Source organism: Gossypium hirsutum, chromosome D01, assembly GCF_007990345.1.
Source record: "Gossypium hirsutum isolate 1008001.06 chromosome D01, Gossypium_hirsutum_v2.1, whole genome shotgun sequence".
Classification (NCBI taxonomy): domain Eukaryota; kingdom Viridiplantae; phylum Streptophyta; class Magnoliopsida; order Malvales; family Malvaceae; genus Gossypium; species Gossypium hirsutum.
Window position 1 is genome coordinate 55,852,036 of NC_053437.1, and position 8,333 is coordinate 55,860,368.

An 8,333-nucleotide genomic window follows, 5' to 3' on the forward strand; every position below is an offset into this window, starting at 1 on the left:
CTTTTCACCTTAACAATATAGGAACCGGGGTGACACTTCTTAGTGTTGAATAATTCCTGACGTTAAGTTCGTTTTCCATTCCCATCCTTCGAATTATTTTCTTGTAACCAAACCGACCCATTTATCCATCTCCCATCTTTCCTACACATAACCGAACCTATTACTAAACTTAACCTTCTTGAAAACTTCCGCTTATTTTAATCCATTATTTTACTTTTATTACTAAAATCTGAGGCATGAACAACTCTCTCGAACAACGATCGGGCAACTACGTGAATTAGACTCATCTACCCGGGCCGGATCACATCACCAGCTCAGCTCATCAAGCTCACCACCAGCTCACTTCCAGTTCCCCAGCTTGGATCCAGCTCACTACCAGCTCATGAGTCCAAGTCCAGCTCGGTTTTTAGTTCATGAGTTGAATTCTAGCTCATGGAGACTACTTTGACTTCATTTGACTGCTATTAAATTTTTATTTAATAAGTTTATTAATTAGTTAATTAATAAACCACATATTAAATTTAGTTCACATTAGTTTTATTAAATATGTCTTAAAAGTGTTTATTGATGTTAATTAAATTGTCATAACCGAATTTAATGTTTACATTTGTGTTCACATTAGCTTGAATTAATTCTGTTCACATTTTCTTGTAGAAACTCAATGGACACATGGAGCATGAAGCAACATGTCTTTTTGGAGGTGCATGATGTGAGCTTGCCTACGAACCAAATGGAGAACGAACAAGAAGCTATTAAGCTGCCCATTGGTCCAATAACGCGAGCTAGAGCTAAACGATTTAAAGTTGCTATTTTAGCATTGTGGAACGGATTGAGGAAAATGAAAGCAAAGAGCTTAAAGACGAGCTGAATATTTTCAACTTCTTTGAAGTTGAAATTCGTTCTAGCTAATTAAATTGCTGCTAGATTTTAAACCATTTAAATAAGCATTTAATTAAGTCTTATTACAGCTTATTAATATGTTTTTATTTAATATAAGTGTTTAATATGTCTTAATTTAGTTACATTAAAGATGTCTTGATTTCATTTAGTTTGTCTAAATTATTACATGTCTTAAATCTGTTCAACCGAATTTGTGTCATGCTTTATTAATATTTAAGTTGTTTCAATGTTAAATTAGGATGTTCACATTATGTATTTACTTAGTTCAGCTTAATTTGATTGAAATTAATTAAGTTCATGTGTGTTTTTAGGTACAGCCGAATTTGAAGATTCATTGGGCAGATTCATGCATGAAGATTCAATGGATGTGAAGATGCATGCATGTTGGGTTCAATGCACCAAATGATACATGCATGGACTATATTAAAGATGGTGTGCTGATTGTTGAAGTTCTCTAAGTGACCATTCGGCCAAAAGAGATGATTTTCCATTCTCCAAAGCTGCGATTTATTTCCTTCACATTGCTGGGTACATTGTGGCTATTCGGTTCATGATGTTCACACCTTATGGTCATTCAAAACCGTCCATTCACACTTCCAAATGACTGTTCAAGTTGCTAATTAATGATGGTAATTTTTAGCAAGAGTTGCTTCATTATTGACCTTATTAAACTCCATTGGCCGAATGTAGCTGCTGCCAATTTTCCAAGTTTGTTGAAGCTCTTCCTTGGTCTATATTCAGCCGAACATTGATTCAAGACCATTCATGGATCTTAGCTCAAAATTAGTTCAATGTTTACTTAGTTTTTAAGTATTGAACTTGACTATTCGGCTACTAGTCACTTAAGCTATAAATAGTTCTTGAATTTCTTGTAAAAGGACTTTTTGCCAAATTTCTGAATGAAATATAATTTTAGTGAGAAATTCACTCTCTTTATTCTCCAAAGCTCAAATTGACTTATCTTCAACGAGTGGCGTCAATCTGACTTTGTTCGAACTTATCACCCATTGGTGTGGCGTTCTTCATACCGTAGGTTCCTATTTTGCTAAATAGAGGGTCTCGGTTTTTATCCTATTTCCATTTCTTTCTTTGAAACCTTAAGCCCGGGTCCTTTTTTGATAATAAGGGTTCGATCTTGTTTCATCGAATTACCCAGCAAACAACAACCCATCAAACTCCTTTGTTCCTAAAGCCATCCAACTTCAAACACCAAGACTTGAATTTGATTCAATTCCGACACTACCTAATTTCGATCGGGAAAGATTACGACTCGTCTTTACATCCGAAACGAGCTCGTATCAGTTGGTATCAGAGCTAGCTAAATTAGGTACGTAAATCGTAGCTTCGAAAAAAAAAAGTTAAAAAAAAGTTTCGAAAAAAAAAATCTGAAAAAAAAAGAAGGAAAAAAATTGCAAAAAAAAAATTGCATACGGTCTAGGTGCGTACGAAAAGAACGTGAAATATCCGTAAAAAAAAAGAGTCTGGAAACACTTCAACAAAAATTTTTCCGAAATCATATTATACACCCTTTTATACCCCTTTGAGTGAAATTTCACACTATTAAAAAAAAATTTCAATTCGTGAATTCATTTTATACGCCACATCTTTAAACCTTTCTTTCTTTCGAGCCTACCCTAAACCATACGATTTTCCTTTGTTTAGCCTTTGAAGCCGACCCACAAGTGGGATAAGTCTAAGGTAGCTTTTTAGAATATCGAGAGTTGGATTTGAGAGGTAAAAGGCAAGAGAGTACATCAAGATAAAAGCCGAAAATAGAGTGAAACACGAGAGGAGTGAATTTTTTTCTTGTGAGCGAATTTGTGAGGTTTTTGTGGTGAGGAAATATTTTGTTCTTATTCTAAACATGTCTAGGAGTCCGGATCGTCGAGCAACAAGTGGAGGAGCTTCGAATGCTGCTGGTGGAGGAGTAAACCTTCAACCGAGGAGAAACGTTCCCGGAGGTGGAGTGCCCGATCTCCAAGTCCAAGCAATCGTACGAGAAATCTCTCGTCTGTTCCAACCCCAATTCGATTCTCTCAATGAACGAATGGAACAAATGGAGGAACAAAGCCAACGTGCGAACACCCCTCCTATTCCGAGAAGAGAGCGAGAACGTCCATGGCAACATGCAAATGATCTATATGAACAAAGTGACGATGAAAGTGATCGAGGTTCACGACAAAGTGCAAGGAGACGAGGTCATCGAGCACGAGAACAAAGAGATCGAGAGACGCCCGATGATGATTTAAAGAATATTAAAATGGCGATTCCTGCTTTTCAAGGAAGATCGGATCCCGAGGCCTATCTTGAATGGGAGAAGAAGGTGGAATTAGTTTTCGAGTGCCACAATTACTCGGAAAGCAAAAAGGTGAAGTTAGCTGCTATAGAATTCTCCGACTATGCCATAATATGGTGGGATCAACTCACGTTGAGCCGAAGACGCAATGGAGAACGTCCCGTGTCTACATGGGCGGAAATGAAAGCAATAATGAGAAAGCGTTTTATTCCTGCTTACTATCACCGGGAGTTGTATCAAAAGCTCCAAAGCTTAACTCAAGGCCAACGAAGCGTGGAGGATTATTACAAAGAAATGGAAGTGGCCATGATCCGCGCCGATGTGGAGGAAGATCGAGAAGCCACTATGGTTCGATTTCTCGCCGGCCTTAACCGAGATATCGCAAATATCGTCGAACTACACCACTATGTTGAGGTTATTGATATGGTCCATATGGCCATAAAGGTCGAAAAACAACTAAAAAGAAAAGGTACGTCACGAACTTTCTCTAACACTTCTTCTATGCCTAGGTGGGGGCAAGGGACCAACAAACGTGACATACCAAGCCGAAACAAAGAAGTAAGTGGTGCCACCAAGTTCAACAAACCGATTGCCGAAACGAGTAAAGGAAAGATGGAAGCCCAACCAAGTCGATCTCGAGACATAAAATGTTTCAAATGCCTTGGAAGGGGCCACATCGCGAGCCAATGTCCAAATCGGAATGTGATGTTTGTTCGAGACGATGGCGAGATTGAATCTAAAAGTGAACAAGAGAAGGAGGCCATTGAACAAACCGAAGATGAAGAAGATGTTGAACAAGCCAAAAATGGAGAAATATTGGTGGTGAAGAGAAGCCTTACTTTGCAAGGTGCCGAAAATGATCAACAACGCGAAAACATTTTTCATACGCGATGTCAAGTGCAAGGTAAGATTTGTTGCGTTATAATTGATGGGGGAAGTTGTACAAATGTGGCAAGTTCAATGATGGTGGAGAAACTCGGATTGGCCACCATTAAACATCCCCATCCGTATAAACTCCAATGGCTTAACGATGGTGGAGAATTGAAGGTAACGAAGCAAGTGTTGATTTCGTTTACAATTGGGAAGTATCAAGATGAAGTTATGTGTGACGTCGTACCAATGCATGCGGGGCCTCTTCTTTTGGGGCGGCCTTGGCAATTCGACAAGCGAGCGATTCATGATGGATATACAAACCGATACTCTTTCAAACACATGGGACGAATGGTGACGTTAGCTCCATTATCACCGAAACAAGTGTATGAAGATCAACTCAAAATGAGGAGTTCGATTGAAAAATCAAAAGAAATCGAGAGAGAGCAAAAAAATGAAAAGAATAAAGAAAAGAGTGAAGAAAAGAAGAAAAACAAAAAGATGAGTGATAAAAAAGAGAGAGTGATTCAAAAGAAAAAGAAACGAGTGATGAAAATGAAAAAAAGAATTTGTTGGTAAAAGAGAGAGAAGTTCGAAAATCGATGTTATTGAAACAACCATTATTGGTTCTTTTGTACAAGGAGAGCTTGCTTGGCACTAACGAATTTGATGATAAGTTGCCCTCTTCTATTTTGTCTGTGTTGCAGGAATTTCGAGACGTATTCCCGGAAGAAATCCCGAGTGGGTTACCACCTATTCGTGGAATCGAACACCAAATAGATCTTGTGCCGGGAGCCGCGATTCCAAACCGACCTGCTTACCGGAGCAATCCTGAAGAGACGAAAGAATTACAAAAGCAAGTAAATGAACTCCTTGAAAAGGGCTATGTGCGCGAAAGCCTTAGTCCATGCGCCGTGCCTGTTTTGCTTGTCCCGAAAAAGGATGGAACTTGGAGGATGTGCGTGGACTGCCGTGCTATAAACAAGATAACTATCAAGTATCGTCATCCTATACCACGATTGGATGATATGCTTGACGAGCTAAGTGGCGCAAGTCTGTTTTCAAAAATTGATCTTAAGAGTGGTTATCACCAAATACGGATGCGTGAGGGTGATGAATGGAAGACTGCATTTAAAACGAAGCATGGGCTTTACGAATGGTTCGTTATGCCATTTGGCTTAACGAACGCCCCAAGCACGTTCATGAGGCTTATGAATCACGTTCTAAGACCTTTTATTGGTAGATTTTGCGTCGTATACTTCGATGATATATTAGTTTATAGTAAAAATTTAGATGATCATGTTTTACATTTGAAGGCTGTTTTGGAAGTATTGAGGAAAGAAACTTTGTATGCTAATTTAAAGAAATGTGAATTTTGCACTAACAAGGTTGTGTTTTTAGGTTTCGTTGTTAGTTCGGAGGGCCTTGAAGTCGATCAAGAGAAGGTCAAGGCGATCCAAGAATGGCCCCGTCCGACGAATGTCTCCCAAGTCCGAAGTTTCCATGGATTAGCAAGTTTTTACCGTCGATTCGTGCCAAACTTCAGCACCTTAGCCGCACCCTTGACTGGAGTTATTCGTAAGAATTCCAACTTCGTTTGGGGAGAGGAACAAGAAAAATCCTTTTTGAAAATTAAAGATTGTCTAACTCATGCACCGTTATTAGCTTTGCCTAATTTTGATAAAACCTTCGAGTTAGAATGTGATGCCTCAGGTTTAGGCATTGGAGCCGTGTTGATGTAAGATGGACGGCCTATTGCCTATTTTAGCGAGAAACTCAATGGTGCCGTCTTAAACTATCCGACTTATGACAAGGAGCTCTATTCGTTGATTCGAGCCTTAGAGACGTGGCAACACTATCTTTGGCCCAAAGAATTCGTCATACATACCGATCACGAATCCTTGAAGTACTTAAAGGGTCAACACAAGTTGAATAAGCGGCATGCTAAGTGGGTAGAATTTCTCGAATCTTTTCCATATGTTATTAAATATAAAAAGGTAAGGAAAACGTAGTGGCTGATGCACTATCTCGAAGGTATGCGTTGTTAAATATTTTGGATGCTAAGTTAATGGGGTTTGTATTTCTTAAAGATTTATATGTCAACGATGCTGACTTTAGTGAATTCTTTAGGTTATGCGCAAAGGGAGCTTACGAGAAGTACTATCGACATGATGGGTACTTGTTCCGAGAAGGAAAGCTTTGTATACCCCAAGGTTCCGTACGAGAAGTGTTGATCGAAGAATCTCATAGTGGAGGATTAATGAGGCACTTCGGAGTTGCAAAGACGTTAGCCATGCTCAACGAACATTTCTTTGGCCTAAGATGCGACGAGATGTCGAACGGTTTTGTAATCGATGCATTGCATGCAAACGGGCTAAGTCACGAATTAAGCCCCATGGTTTGTATAAGCCATTGCCTATTCCCGAAACCCCTTGGTCTGATATCTCAATGGATTTCGTGCTAGGTTTACCGAGGAGTAAAAATGGCCGAGATTCAATATTTGTGGTTGTAGATAGGTTCTCAAAAATGGCTCATTTTATAGCATGTCATAAAACTGATGATGCCGTGAATATTGCTAATTTATTTTTCAAAGAAGTGGTCAGGTTGCATGGCATGCCTAGGACGATTGTGTCCGACCGAGACGCGAAGTTTCTTAGCCATTTTTGGAGGACACTATGGGGGCGCCTTGGAACGAAGTTGCTGTTTTCAACCACTTGCCATCCGCAACGGACGGCCAAACCGAAGTGGTCAATCGGATTTTGTCTACATTGCTTCGAGCTATCATCCGGAAAAATTTGAAGGCTTGGGAAGAATGTTTACCACATGTGGAGTTTGCGTATAATCGAGCTATTCACTCAGCTACCAAATTTTCTCCTTTTGAAATCGTTTATGGTTTCAATCCGTTAACACCATTTGATTTAATGCCATTGCCTTCTAACCAATTTGTGCATGTAGATGGAAAGCGTAAAGCTGATTTCGTCAAGCAATTGCACCAACGAGTTCGAGAAAACATTGAGGCAAGGACCAAGAACTATGAACAACATGCTAACAAAGGTCGTAAACGAGTTGTGTTTGAGCCGGGAGATTGGGTGTGGTTGCATATGCGCAAGGAAAGATTTCCTATGCAACGACGATCTAAACTACTTCCGAGAGGGGATGGACCGTTTCAAGTCCTTGAACGAATTAATGACAATTCTTATAAATTGGACTTGCCTGGTGAATATAATGTTAGCGCGACTTTTAACGTTTCTGATTTGTCCGTTTGATGCAGATTCGATTTGAGGACAAATCGTTCTGAAGAGGAGGGGAATGATGTGAGCTTGCTACGAACCAAATGGAAAGAACAAGAAGATTAAGCGCCATTGTCCATAACGAGTAAGCTAAACGATTTAAAGTGCTATTTAGCATTGGTGAACGATTGAGAAAAAAGCAAAGAGCTAAAGACGACTGAATATTTCAACTTTTGAAGTTGAAATCGTTTAGCTAATTAATTGTGCTGATTTAAAATTAAAAAGCATTAATAAGTTATTACAGCTATAATATGTTATTTAATATAAGTTTAATATGTCTTAATTGTACATTAAAGATGTCTTGATTTCATTTAGTTTGTCTAAATTATTACATGTCTTAAATCTGTTCAACCGAATTTGTGTCATGCTTTATTAATATTTAAGTTGTTTCAATGTTAAATTAGGATGTTCACATTATGTATTTACTTAGTTCAGCTTAATTTGATTGAAATTAATTAAGTTCATGTGTGTTTTTAGGTACAGCCGAATTTGAAGATTCATTGGGCAGATTCATGCATGAAGATTCAATGGATGTGAAGATGCATGCATGTTGGGTTCAATGCACCAAATGATACATGCATGGACTATATTAAAGATGGTGTGCTGATTGTTGAAGTTCTCTAAGTGACCATTCGGCCAAAGAGATGATTTTCCATTCTCCAAAGCTGCGATTTATTTCCTTCACATTGCTGGGTACATTGTGGCTATTCGGTTCATGATGTTCACACCTTATGGTCATTCAAAACCGTCCATTCACACTTCCAAATGATGTTCAAGTTGCATTAATGATGGTAATTTTTAGCAAGAGTTGCTTCATTATTGACCCTTATTAACTCCATTGGCCGAATGTAGCTGCTGCCCCAATTTTCCAAGTTCGTTGAAGCTCTTCCTTGGTCTATATTCAGCCGAACATTGATTCAAGACCATTCATGGATCTTAGCTCAAATTAGTTCAATGTTTACTTAGTTTTTTAATAT